At 49.8% G+C, this 12,650-nt stretch overlaps 3 non-coding genes across 3 annotated transcripts; all 3 read right to left on the bottom strand.

The window, feature by feature from the left end:
• Positions 1 to 7,746: 7,746 nt before the first annotated feature.
• trnae-cuc (transfer RNA glutamic acid (anticodon CUC)) lies at positions 7,747 to 7,818 on the bottom strand. The gene has a single exon. It is a non-coding gene; the product is annotated as a tRNA-Glu (tRNA).
• A 435-nt stretch (positions 7,819 to 8,253) lies between these two features.
• trnae-cuc (transfer RNA glutamic acid (anticodon CUC)) lies at positions 8,254 to 8,325 on the bottom strand. Its single transcript has one exon. It is a non-coding gene; the product is annotated as a tRNA-Glu (tRNA).
• Positions 8,326 to 10,954: 2,629 nt separating this feature from the next.
• trnae-cuc (transfer RNA glutamic acid (anticodon CUC)) lies at positions 10,955 to 11,026 on the bottom strand. The gene has a single exon. It is a non-coding gene; the product is annotated as a tRNA-Glu (tRNA).
• Positions 11,027 to 12,650: the final 1,624 nt, after the last annotated feature.

The raw sequence follows: 12,650 nt of genomic DNA, 5'->3' as shown, positions 1-12,650 counted from the left end.
TCCGAGTCTGTCCTAAATGCACTTGTCAGTTTTCAGTCCAACTCTTTAGGCTAGCACCTTTGATAGCTCAGTTGGTAGAGCAGAGGACTGTAGTTATTAATAATTCTCAAACTTTATCTTGCCTCCCTAAAAGACTTGCAGACTTGAAAGCATAAAGCCACGCTGGTGTGGGTGTGTGGAGGTGGTGAATGAGGCAGCAACGTGTCGTTTAGAAGTTTGGCAAAAAAGGAAGTAGCAGAAGGACGACGCTTTACATTCCTTTAACCTACACAGCATGTGGGTGGGGGGCTTCCAGAGTCTTGTAGTGGACTTGGTGTGCAAGAAAGCACACGCTTCCCTGACCGGGAATCGAACCCAGGCCGCGGCGGTGAGAGCGCCGAATCCTAGCCACTAGACCACCAGGGACACCGTTTTCAGCAACCTCTGAAAGGAAGGAGATAGGATTAAGTTCAGGGGCTAGGGCTAGGCTTTTGCCAGATGTACTCGTTCTACAATCATAGGAGAGCATCCGAGTCTGTCCTAAATGCACTTGTCAGTTTTCAGTCCAACTCTTTAGGCTAGCACCTTTGATAGCTCAGTTGGTAGAGCGGAGGACTGTAGTTGTTAATAAGGCGATCCTTAGGTCGCGGGTTCAAATCCGGCTCGAAGAAGACTTTTCTTTTCCCTCGCGCCACTGCCGGATATCATGGCCAGGTGCCTGCCTGCAGATGCGCTGGCATGCCAGAGTGCAATATGCTGAAGGCAGTGACGGATAATTTACACTGTTCCATTCAAATTTCTCAAACATTATCTTGCCTCCCTAAAAGACTTGCAGACTTGAAAGCATAAAGCCACGCTGGTGTGGGTGTGTGGAGGTGGTGAATGAGGCAGCAACGTGTCGTTTAGAAGTTTGGCAAAAAAGGAAGTAGCAGAAGGAGGACGCTTTACATTCCTTTAACCTACACAGCATGTGGGTGGGGGGCTTCCAGAGTCTTGTAGTGGACTTGGTGTGCAAGAAAGCACACGCTTCCCTGACCGGGAATCAAACCCAGGCCGCGGCGGTGAGAGCGCCGAATCCTAGCCACTAGACCACCAGGGACACCGTTTTCAGCCATGTCTGAAAGGAAGGAGATAGGATTAAGTTCAGGGGCTAGGGCTAGGCTTTTGCCAGATGTACTCGTTCTACAATCATAGGAGAGCATCCGAGTCTGTCCTAAATGCACTTGTCAGTTTTCAGTCCAACTCTTTAGGCTAGCACCTTTGATAGCTCAGTTGGTAGAGCAGAGGACTGTAGTTGTTAATAATTCTCAAACTTTATCTTGCCTCCCTAAAAGACTTGCAGACTTGAAAGCATAAAGCCACGCTGGTGTGGGTGTGTGGAGGTGGTGAATGAGGCAGCAACGTGTCGTTTAGAAGTTTGGCAAAAAAGGAAGTAGCAGAAGGAGGACGCTTTACATTCCTTTAACCTACACAGCATGTGGGTGGGGGGCTTCCAGAGTCTTGTAGTGGACTTGGTGTGCAAGAAAGCACACGCTTCCCTGACCGGGAATCAAACCCGGGCCGCGGCGGTGAGAGCGCCGAATCCTAGCCACTAGACCACCAGGGACACCGTTTTCAGCCACGTCTGAAAGGAAGGAGATAGGATTAAGTTCAGGGGCTAGGGCTAGGCTTTTGCCAGATGTACTCGTTCTACAATCATAGGAGAGCATCCGAGTCTGTCCTAAATGCACTTGTCAGTTTTCAGTCCAACTCTTTAGGCTAGCACCTTTGATAGCTCAGTTGGTAGAGCAGTGGACTGTAGTTGTTAATAAGGTGATCCTTAGGTTGCGGGTTCAAATCCGGCTCGAAGAAGACTTTTCTTTTCCCTCGCGCCACTGCCGGATATCATGGCCAGGTGCCTGCCTGCAGATGCGCTGGCATGCCAGAGTGCAATCTGCTGAAGGCAGTGACGGATCATTTACACTGTTCCATTCAAATTTCTCAAACATTATCTTGCCTCCCTAAAAGACTTGCAGACTTGAAAGCATAAAGCCACGCTGGTGTGGGTGTGTGGAGGTGGTGAATGAGGCAGCAACGTGTCGTTTAGAAGTTTGGCAAAAAAGGAAGTAGCAGAAGGAGGACGCTTTACATTCCTTTAACCTACACAGCATGTGGGTGGGGGGCTTCCAGAGTCTTGTAGTGGACTTGGTGTGCAAGAAAGCACACGCTTCCCTAACCGGGATTCAAACCCGGGCCCGCGGCGGTGAGAGCGCCGAATCCTAGCCACTAGACCACCAGGGACACCGTTTTCAGCCATGTCTGAAAGGAAGGAGATAGGATTAAGTTCAGGGGCTAGGGCTAGGCTTTTGCCAGATGTACTCGTTCTACAATCATAGGAGAGCATCCGAGTCTGTCCTAAATGCACTTGTCAGTTTTCAGTCCAACTCTTTAGGCTAGCACCTTTGATAGTTCAGTTGGTAGAGCAGAGAACTGGAGTTGTTAATAAGGCGATCCTTAGGTCGCGGGTTCAAATCCGGCTCGAAGAAGTCTTTTCTTTTCCCTCGCGCCACTGCCGGATATCATGGCCAGGTGCCTGCCTGCAGATGCGCTGGCATGCCAGAGTGCAATCTGCTGAAGGCAGTGACGGATCATTTACACTGTTCCATTCAAATTTCTCAAACATTATCTTGCCTCCCTAAAAGACTTGCAGACTTGAAAGCATAAAGCCACGCTGGTGTGGGTGTGTGGAGGTGGTGAATGAGGCAGCAACGTGTCGTTTAGAAGTTTGGCAAAAAAGGAAGTAGCAGAAGGAGGACGCTTTACATTCCTTCAACCTACACAGCATGTGCGTGGGGGGCTTCCAGAGTCTTGTAGTGGACTTGGTGTGCAAGAAAGCACACGCTTCCCTGACCGGGAATCGATCCCGGGCCGCGGCGGTGAGAGCGCCGAATCCTAGCCACTAGACCACCAGGGACACCGTTTTCAGCCACGTCTGAAAGGAAGGAGATAGGATTAAGTTCAGGGGCTAGGGCTAGGCTTTTGCCAGATGTACTCGTTCTACAATCATAGGAGAGCATCCGAGTCTGTCCTAAATGCACTTGTCAGTTTTCAGTCCAACTCTTTAGGCTAGCACCTTTGATAGCTCAGTTGGTAGAGCAGAGGACTGTAGTTGTTAATAAGGCGACCCTTAGGTCGCGGGTTCAAATCCGGCTCGAAGAAGACTTTTCTTTTCCCTCGCGCCACTGCCGGATATCATGGCCAGGTGCCTGCCTGCAGATGTGCTGGCATGCCAGAGTGCAATATGCTGAAGGCAGTGACGGATAATTTACACTGTTCCATTCAAATTTCTCAAACTTTATCTTGCCTCCCTAAAAGACTTGCAGACTTGAAAGCATAAAGCCACGCTGGTGTGGGTGTGTGGAGGTGGTGAATGAGGCAGCAACGTGTCGTTTAGAAGTTTGGCAAAAAAGGAAGTAGCAGAAGGAGGACGCTTTACATTCCTTTAACCTACACAGCATGTGGGTGGGGGGCTTCCAGAGTCTTGTAGTGGACTTGGTGTGCAAGAAAGCACACGCTTCCCTGACCGGGAATCAAACCCGGGCCGCGGCGGTGAGAGCGCCGAATCCTAGCCACTAGACCACCAGGGACACCGTTTTCAGCCACGTCTGAAAGGAAGGAGATAGGATTAAGTTCAGGGGCTAGGGCTAGGCTTTTGCCAGATGTACTCGTTCTACAATCATAGGAGAGCATCCGAGTCTGTCCTAAATGCACTTGTCAGTTTTCAGTCCAACTCTTTAGGCTAGCACCTTTGATAGCTCAGTTGGTAGAGCAGAGGACTGTAGTTGTTAATAAGGCGATCCTTAGGTCGCGGGTTCAAATCCGGCTCGAAGAAGACTTTTCTTTTCCCTCGCGCCACTGCCGGATATCATGGCCAGGTGCCTGCCTGCAGATGTGCTGGCATGCCAGAGTGCAATATGCTGAAGGCAGTGACGGATAATTTACACTGTTCCATTCAAATTTCTCAAACTTTATCTTGCCTCCCTAAAAGACTTGCAGACTTGAAAGCATAAAGCCACGCTGGTGTGGGTGTGTGGAGGTGGTGAATGAGGCAGCAACGTGTCGTTTAGAAGTTTGGCAAAAAAGGAAGTAGCAGAAGGAGGACGCTTTACATTCCTTTAACCTACACAGCATGTGGGTGGGGGGCTTCCAGAGTCTTGTAGTGGACTTGGTGTGCAAGAAAGCACACGCTTCCCTGACCGGGAATCAAACCCGGGCCGCGGCGGTGAGAGCGCCGAATCCTAGCCACTAGACCACCAGGGACACCGTTTTCAGCCATGTCTGAAAGGAAGGAGATAGGATTAAGATCAGGGGCTAGGGCTAGGCTTTTGCCAGATGTACTCGTTCTACAATCATAGGAGAGCATCCGAGTCTGTCCTAAATGCACTTGTCAGTTTTCAGTCCAACTCTTTAGGCTAGCACCTTTGATAGCTCAGTTGGTAGAGCAGAGGACTGTAGTTGTTAATAAGGCGATCCTTAGGTCGCGGGTTCAAATCCGGCTTGAAGAAGACTTTTCTTTTCCCTCGCGCCACTGCCGGATATCATGGCCAGGTGCCTGCCTGCAGATGTGCTGGCATGCCAGAGTGCAATATGCTGAAGGCAGTGACGGATAATTTACACTGTTCCATTCAAATTTCTCAAACTTTATCTTGCCTCCCTAAAAGACTTGCAGACTTGAAAGCATAAAGCCACGCTGGTGTGGGTGTGTGGAGGTGGTGAATGAGGCAGCAACGTGTCGTTTAGAAGTTTGGCAAAAAAGGAAGTAGCAGAAGGAGGACGCTTTACATTCCTTTAACCTACACAGCATGTGGGTGGGGGGCTTCCAGAGTCTTGTAGTGGACTTGGTGTGCAAGAAAGCCCACGCTTCCCTGACCGGGAATCAAACCCGGGCCGCGGCGGTGAGAGCGCCGAATCCTAGCCACTAGACCACCAGGGACACCGCTTTCAGCCATGTCTGAAAGGAAGGAGATAGGATTAAGTTCAGGGGCTAGGGCTAGGCTTTTGCCAGATGTACTCGTTCTACAATCATAGGAGAGCATCCGAGTCTGTCCTAAATGCACTTGTCAGTTTTCAGTCCAACTCTTTAGGCTAGCACCTTTGATAGCTCAGTTGGTAGAGCAGAGGACTGTAGTTGTTAATAATTCTCAAACTTTATCTTGCCTCCCTAAAAGACTTGCAGACTTGAAAGCATAAAGCCACGCTGGTGTGGGTGTGTGGAGGTGGTGAATGAGGCAGCAACGTGTCGTTTAGAAGTTTGGCAAAAAAGGAAGTAGCAGAAGGAGGACGCTTTACATTCCTTTAACCTACACAGCATGTGGGTGGGGGGCTTCCAGAGTCTTGTAGTGGACTTGGTGTGCAAGAAAGCACACGCTTCCCTGACCGGGAATCAAACCCGGGCCGCGGCGGTGAGAGCGCCGAATCCTAGCCACTAGACCACCAGGGACACCATTTTCAGCCATGTCTGAAAGGAAGGAGATAGGATTAAGTTCAGGGGCTAGGGCTAGGCTTTTGCAAGATGTACTCGTTCTACAATCATAGGAGAGCATCCGAGTCTGTCCTAAATGCACTTGTCAGTTTTCAGTCCAACTCTTTAGGCTAGCACCTTTGATAGCTCAGTTGGTAGAGCAGAGGACTGTAGTTGTTAATAATTCTCAAACTTTATCTTGCCTCCCTAAAAGACTTGCAGACTTGAAAGCATAAAGCCACGCTGGTGTGGGTGTGTGGAGGTGGTGAATGAGGCAGCAACGTGTCGTTTAGAAGTTTGGCAAAAAAGGAAGTAGCAGAAGGAGGACGCTTTACATTCCTTTAACCTACACAGCATGTGGGTGGGGGGCTTCCAGAGTCTTGTAGTGGACTTGGTGTGCAAGAAAGCACACGCTTCCCTGACCGGGAATCAAACCCGGGCCGCGGCGGTGAGAGCGCCGAATCCTAGCCACTAGACCACCAGGGACACCATTTTCAGCCATGTCTGAAAGGAAGGAGATAGGATTAAGTTCAGGGGCTAGGGCTAGGCTTTTGCCAGATGTACTCGTTCTACAATCATAGGAGAGCATCCGAGTCTGTCCTAAATGCACTTGTCAGTTTTCAGTCCAACTATTTAGGCTAGCACCTTTGAAAGCTCAGTTGGTAGAGCAGAGGACTGTAGTTGTTAATAAGGCGATCCTTAGGTAGTGGGTTCAAATCCGGCTCAAAGAAGACTTTTCTTTTCCCTCGCGCCACTGCCGGATATCATGGCCAGGTGCCTGCCTGCAGATGCGCTGGCATGCCAGAGTGCAATCTGCTGAAGGCAGTGACGGATCATTTACACTGTTCCATTCAAATTTCTCAAACATTATCTTGCCTCCCTAAAAGACTTGCAGACTTGAAAGCATAAAGCCACGCTGGTGTGGGTGTGTGGAGGTGGTGAATGAGGCAGCAACGTGTCGTTTAGAAGTTTGGCAAAAAAGGAAGTAGCAGAAGGAGGACGCTTTACATTCCTTTAACCTACACAGCATGTGGGTGGGGGGCTTCCAGAGTCTTGTAGTGGACTTGGTGTGCAAGAAAGCACACGCTTCCCTGACCGGGAATCAAACCCGGGCCGCGGCGGTGAGAGCGCCGAATCCTAGCCACTAGACCACCAGGGACACCGTTTTCAGCCATGTCTGAAAGGAAGGAGATAGGATTAAGTTCAGGGGCTAGGGCTAGGCTTTTGCCAGATGTACTCGTTCTACAATCATAGGAGAGCATCCGAGTCTGTCCTAAATGCACTTGTCAGTTTTCAGTCCAACTCTTTAGGCTAGCACGTTTGATAGCTCAGTTGGTAGAGCAGAGGACTGTAGTTGTTAATAATTCTCAAACTTTATCTTGCCTCCCTAAAAGACTTGCAGACTTGAAAGCATAAAGCCACGCTGGTGTGGGTGTGTGGAGGTGGTGAATGAGGCAGCAACGTGTCGTTTAGAAGTTTGGCAAAAAAGGAAGTAGCAGAAGGAGGACGCTTTACATTCCTTTAACCTACACAGCATGTGGGTGGGGGGCTTCCAGAGTCTTGTAGTGGACTTGGTGTGCAAGAAAGCACACGCTTCCCTGACCGGGAATCAAACCCGGGCCGCGGCGGTGAGAGCGCCGAATCCTAGCCACTAGACCACCAGGGACACCGTTTTCAGCCATGTCTGAAAGGAAGGAGATAGGATTAAGTTCAGGGGCTAGGGCTAGGCTTTTGCCAGATGTACTCGTTCTACAATCATAGGAGAGCATCCGAGTCTGTCCTAAATGCACTTGTCAGTTTTCAGTCCAACTCTTTAGGCTAGCACCTTTGATAGCTCAGTTGGTAGAGCAGAGGACTGTAGTTGTTAATAAGGCGATCCTTAGGTTGCGGGTTCAAATCCGGCTCGAAGAAGACTTTTCTTTTCCCTCGCGCCACTGCCGGATATCATGGCCAGGTGCCTGCCTGCAGATGTGCTGGCATGCCAGAGTGCAATATGCTGAAGGCAGTGACGGATAATTTACACTGTTCCATTCAAATTTCTCAAACTTTATCTTGCCTCCCTAAAAGACTTGCAGACTTGAAAGCATAAAGCCACGCTGGTGTGGGTGTGTGGAGGTGGTGAATGAGGCAGCAACGTGTCGTTTAGAAGTTTGGCAAAAAAGGAAGTAGCAGAAGGAGGACGCTTTACATTCCTTTAACCTACACAGCATGTGGGTGGGGGGCTTCCAGAGTCTTGTAGTGGACTTGGTGTGCAAGAAAGCACACGCTTCCCTGACCGGGAATCGAACCCGGGCCGCGGCGGTGAGAGCGCCGAATCCTAGCCACTAGACCACCAGGGACACCGTTTTCAGCCACGTCTGAAAGGAAGGAGATAGGATTAAGTTCAGGGGCTAGGGCTAGGCTTTTGCCAGATGTACTCGTTCTACAATCATAGGAGAGCATCCGAGTCTGTCCTAAATGCACTTGTCAGTTTTCAGTCCAACTCTTTAGGCTAGCACCTTTGATAGCTCAGTTGGTAGAGCAGAGGACTGTAGTTGTTAATAATTCTCAAACTTTATCTTGCCTCCCTAAAAGACTTGCAGACTTGAAAGCATAAAGCCACGCTGGTGTGGGTGTGTGGAGGTGGTGAATGAGGCAGCAACGTGTCGTTTAGAAGTTTGGCAAAAAAGGAAGTAGCAGAAGGAGGACGCTTTACATTCCTTTAACCTACACAGCATGTGGGTGGGGGGCTTCCAGAGTCTTGTAGTGGACTTGGTGTGCAAGAAAGCACACGCTTCCCTGACCGGGAATCGAACCCGGGCCGCGGCGGTGAGAGCGCCGAATCCTAGCCACTAGACCACCAGGGACACCGTTTTCAGCCTCGTCTGAAAGGAAGGAGATAGGATTAAGTTCAGGGGCTAGGGCTAGGCTTTTGCCAGATGTACTCGTTCTACAATCATAGGAGAGCATCCGAGTCTGTCCTAAATGCACTTGTCAGTTTTCAGTCCAACTCTTTAGGCTAGCACCTTTGATAGCTCAGTTGGTAGAGCAGAGGACTGTAGTTGTTAATAATTCTCAAACTTTATCTTGCCTCCCTAAAAGACTTGCAGACTTGAAAGCATAAAGCCACGCTGGTGTGGGTGTGTGGAGGTGGTGAATGAGGCAGCAACGTGTCGTTTAGAAGTTTGGCAAAAAAGGAAGTAGCAGAAGGAGGACGCTTTACATTCCTTTAACCTACACAGCATGTGGGTGGGGGGCTTCCAGAGTCTTGTAGTGGACTTGGTGTGCAAGAAAGCACACGCTTCCCTGACCGGGAATCGAACCCCGGCCGCGGCGGTGAGAGCGCCGAACCCTAGCCACTAGACCACCAGGGACACCGTTTTCAGCCACGTCTGAAAGGAAGGAGATAGGATTAAGTTCAGGGGCTAGGGCTAGGCTTTTGCCAGATGTACTCGTTCTACAATCATAGGAGAGCATCCGAGTCTGTCCTAAATGCACTTGTCAGTTTTCAGTCCAACTCTTTAGGCTAGCACCTTTGATAGCTCAGTTGGTAGAGCAGTGGACTGTAGTTGTTAATAAGGTGATCCTTAGGTTGCGGGTTCAAATCCGGCTCGAAGAAGACTTTTCTTTTCCCTCGCGCCACTGCCGGATATCATGGCCAGGTGCCTGCCTGCAGATGCGCTGGCATGCCAGAGTGCAATCTGCTGAAGGCAGTGACGGATCATTTACACTGTTCCATTCAAATTTCTCAAACATTATCTTGCCTCCCTAAAAGACTTGCAGACTTGAAAGCATAAAGCCACGCTGGTGTGGGTGTGTGGAGGTGGTGAATGAGGCAGCAACGTGTCGTTTAGAAGTTTGGCAAAAAAGGAAGTAGCAGAAGGAGGACGCTTTACATTCCTTTAACCTACACAGCATGTGGGTGGGGGGCTTCCAGAGTCTTGTAGTGGACTTGGTGTGCAAGAAAGCACACGCTTCCCTGACCGGGAATCAAACCCGGGCCGCGGCGGTGAGAGCGCCGAATCCTAGCCACTAGACCACCAGGGACACCGTTTTCAGCCATGTCTGAAAGGAAGGAGATAGGATTAAGTTCAGGGGCTAGGGCTAGGCTTTTGCCAGATGTACTCGTTCTACAATCATAGGAGAGCATCCGAGTCTGTCCTAAATGCACTTGTCAGTTTTCAGTCCAACTCTTTAGGCTAGCACGTTTGATAGCTCAGTTGGTAGAGCAGAGGACTGTAGTTGTTAATAATTCTCAAACTTTATCTTGCCTCCCTAAAAGACTTGCAGACTTGAAAGCATAAAGCCACGCTGGTGTGGGTGTGTGGAGGTGGTGAATGAGGCAGCAACGTGTCGTTTAGAAGTTTGGCAAAAAAGGAAGTAGCAGAAGGAGGACGCTTTACATTCCTTTAACCTACACAGCATGTGGGTGGGGGGCTTCCAGAGTCTTGTAGTGGACTTGGTGTGCAAGAAAGCACACACTTCCCTGACCGGGAATGAAAGCCGGGCCGCGGCGGTGAGAGCGCCGAATCCTAGCCACTAGACCACCAGGGACACCGTTTTCAGCCATGTCTGAAAGGAAGGAGATAGGATTAAGTTCAGGGGCTAGGGCTAGGCTTTTGCCAGATGTACTCGTTCTACAATCATAGGAGAGCATCCGAGTCTGTCCTAAATGCACTTGTCAGTTTTCAGTCCAACTCTTTAGGCTAGCACGTTTGATAGCTCAGTTGGTAGAGCAGAGGACTGTAGTTGTTAATAATTCTCAAACTTTATCTTGCCTCCCTAAAAGACTTGCAGACTTGAAAGCATAAAGCCACGCTGGTGTGGGTGTGTGGAGGTGGTGAATGAGGCAGCAACGTGTCGTTTAGAAGTTTGGCAAAAAAGGAAGTAGCAGAAGGAGGACGCTTTACATTCCTTTAACCTACACAGCATGTGGGTGGGGGGCTTCCAGAGTCTTGTAGTGGACTTGGTGTGCAAGAAAGCACACGCTTCCCTGACCGGGAATCAAACCCGGGCCGCGGCGGTGAGAGCGCCGAATCCTAGCCACTAGACCACCAGGGACACCGTTTTCAGCCATGTCTGAAAGGAAGGAGATAGGATTAAGTTCAGGGGCTAGGGCTAGGCTTTTGCCAGATGTACTCGTTCTACAATCATAGGAGAGCATCCGAGTCTGTCCTAAATGCACTTGTCAGTTTTCAGTCCAACTCTTTAGGCTAGCACCTTTGATAGCTCAGTTGGTAGAGCAGAGGACTGTAGTTGTTAATAATTCTCAAACTTTATCTTGCCTCCCTAAAAGACTTGCAGACTTGAAAGCATAAAGCCACGCTGGTGTGGGTGTGTGGAGGTGGTGAATGAGGCAGCAACGTGTCGTTTAGAAGTTTGGCAAAAAAGGAAGTAGCAGAAGGAGGACGCTTTACATTCCTTTAACCTACACAGCATGTGGGTGGGGGGCTTCCAGAGTCTTGTAGTGGACTTGGTGTGCAAGAAAGCACACGCTTCCCTGACCGGGAATCGAACCCGGGCCGCGGCGGTGAGAGCGCCGAATCCTAGCCACTAGACCACCAGGGACACCGTTTTCAGCCTCGTCTGAAAGGAAGGAGATAGGATTAAGTTCAGGGGCTAGGGCTAGGCTTTTGCCAGATGTACTCGTTCTACAATCATAGGAGAGCATCCGAGTCTGTCCTAAATGCACTTGTCAGTTTTCAGTCCAACTCTTTAGGCTAGCACCTTTGATAGCTCAGTTGGTAGAGCAGAGGACTGTAGTTGTTAATAATTCTCAAACTTTATCTTGCCTCCCTAAAAGACTTGCAGACTTGAAAGCATAAAGCCACGCTGGTGTGGGTGTGTGGAGGTGGTGAATGAGGCAGCAACGTGTCGTTTAGAAGTTTGGCAAAAAAGGAAGTAGCAGAAGGAGGACGCTTTACATTCCTTTAACCTACACAGCATGTGGGTGGGGGGCTTCCAGAGTCTTGTAGTGGACTTGGTGTGCAAGAAAGCACACGCTTCCCTGACCGGGAATCGAACCCCGGCCGCGGCGGTGAGAGCGCCGAACCCTAGCCACTAGACCACCAGGGACACCGTTTTCAGCCACGTCTGAAAGGAAGGAGATAGGATTAAGTTCAGGGGCTAGGGCTAGGCTTTTGCCAGATGTACTCGTTCTACAATCATAGGAGAGCATCCGAGTCTGTCCTAAATGCACTTGTCAGTTTTCAGTCCAACTCTTTAGGCTAGCACCTTTGATAGCTCAGTTGGTAGAGCAGTGGACTGTAGTTGTTAATAAGGTGATCCTTAGGTTGCGGGTTCAAATCCGGCTCGAAGAAGACTTTTCTTTTCCCTCGCGCCACTGCCGGATATCATGGCCAGGTGCCTGCCTGCAGATGCGCTGGCATGCCAGAGTGCAATCTGCTGAAGGCAGTGACGGATCATTTACACTGTTCCATTCAAATTTCTCAAACATTATCTTGCCTCCCTAAAAGACTTGCAGACTTGAAAGCATAAAGCCACGCTGGTGTGGGTGTGTGGAGGTGGTGAATGAGGCAGCAACGTGTCGTTTAGAAGTTTGGCAAAAAAGGAAGTAGCAGAAGGAGGACGCTTTACATTCCTTTAACCTACACAGCATGTGGGTGGGGGGCTTCCAGAGTCTTGTAGTGGACTTGGTGTGCAAGAAAGCACACGCTTCCCTGACCGGGAATCAAACCCGGGCCGCGGCGGTGAGAGCGCCGAATCCTAGCCACTAGACCACCAGGGACACCGTTTTCAGCCATGTCTGAAAGGAAGGAGATAGGATTAAGTTCAGGGGCTAGGGCTAGGCTTTTGCCAGATGTACTCGTTCTACAATCATAGGAGAGCATCCGAGTCTGTCCTAAATGCACTTGTCAGTTTTCAGTCCAACTCTTTAGGCTAGCACGTTTGATAGCTCAGTTGGTAGAGCAGAGGACTGTAGTTGTTAATAATTCTCAAACTTTATCTTGCCTCCCTAAAAGACTTGCAGACTTGAAAGCATAAAGCCACGCTGGTGTGGGTGTGTGGAGGTGGTGAATGAGGCAGCAACGTGTCGTTTAGAAGTTTGGCAAAAAAGGAAGTAGCAGAAGGAGGACGCTTTACATTCCTTTAACCTACACAGCATGTGGGTGGGGGGCTTCCAGAGTCTTGTAGTGGACTTGGTGTGCAAGAAAGCACACACTTCCCTGAC

The sequence above is a fragment of the Hoplias malabaricus genome, chromosome 8 (genome assembly GCF_029633855.1).
Source record: "Hoplias malabaricus isolate fHopMal1 chromosome 8, fHopMal1.hap1, whole genome shotgun sequence".
In the NCBI taxonomy this organism is placed as follows: Eukaryota; Metazoa; Chordata; class Actinopteri; order Characiformes; family Erythrinidae; genus Hoplias; species Hoplias malabaricus.
This window is presented reverse-complemented; position numbering and strand designations above follow the sequence as displayed.